Genomic DNA, 860 nt, shown 5'->3' with positions numbered 1-860 from the left:
ATTTTGGCTGCACCCCCGAGGCTGGGCTCTCTCTGCAAAACTCTTTTTGCCCCATCTCCTGGGGCCTGCTCTGCAGAAGCAGCACTCGGGAGGGCCAGGGGCTGCGGAGGGGAGAGCTGCAGCAGGAGGGGCTGATGCTCGGAGCATCACCCGTGGGGTTTTGTTTTGGGGGCCACCCCGGCTCGAGAGGAGCGAGCCGGCGGCTCTGGGCAGGGAGAGCTGCTCCCGCACTGACACTCTCATGGCCGGGAGCAGACGCGGGGAGGTGCAGCTCGATTCATCTGTTACCCCCATGGCCAGCACGGGGGCTGGTAACGCTTTAGACCGCTTTTCTTTCGGCCCGTGTGCTTTAGGATTAGTCATTTAATTGTAGGAAAGACAGTGAATCCGACAAGTGCATCTTGTACTCGTGTTTTATTTAGGAAGATCAACCTGGAAAAATTAAAAAAATATCTATTTTTTTTCTGCTCCCTTCATAAATTACTGACACGTTCAGCGCTGAAGGGCCCCGCATACTGCCTGGGGATTCATTATCGTCACTTTTAGGGATGTCACTGTCTCTTCCTCTACTCAGGAGTGCGAGGAGCGACATGTTAATGATGCTTTCAGGGATGCCAAATTCACCCCTCGGCTGCGCTCATTGGCTCGCAGAGGCACGGATCCGGCGGCCTCGCAGCTGGTGGGAGTCAGAGAGGCTCCTAATTAGGTGCTTTTAGCACTCGGAGACTTCTGTCTCGTGAACAGCAAGTTGCACGCGCCAGCCGCTGCTTCGCCGACCGTGACAGCTTCGGCACTAAAGAGTGGCCGAGCTTCCAGCAGCTTCTCCTAAAGAACCGGTGGGATTTGCCGGCCACATTCCT

This window comes from Pygoscelis adeliae, unplaced genomic scaffold (assembly GCF_000699105.1).
Source record: "Pygoscelis adeliae isolate BGI_AS28 unplaced genomic scaffold, ASM69910v1 Scaffold786, whole genome shotgun sequence".
Classification (NCBI taxonomy): domain Eukaryota; kingdom Metazoa; phylum Chordata; class Aves; order Sphenisciformes; family Spheniscidae; genus Pygoscelis; species Pygoscelis adeliae.
Note: the sequence above shows the minus strand (reverse complement) of the source record.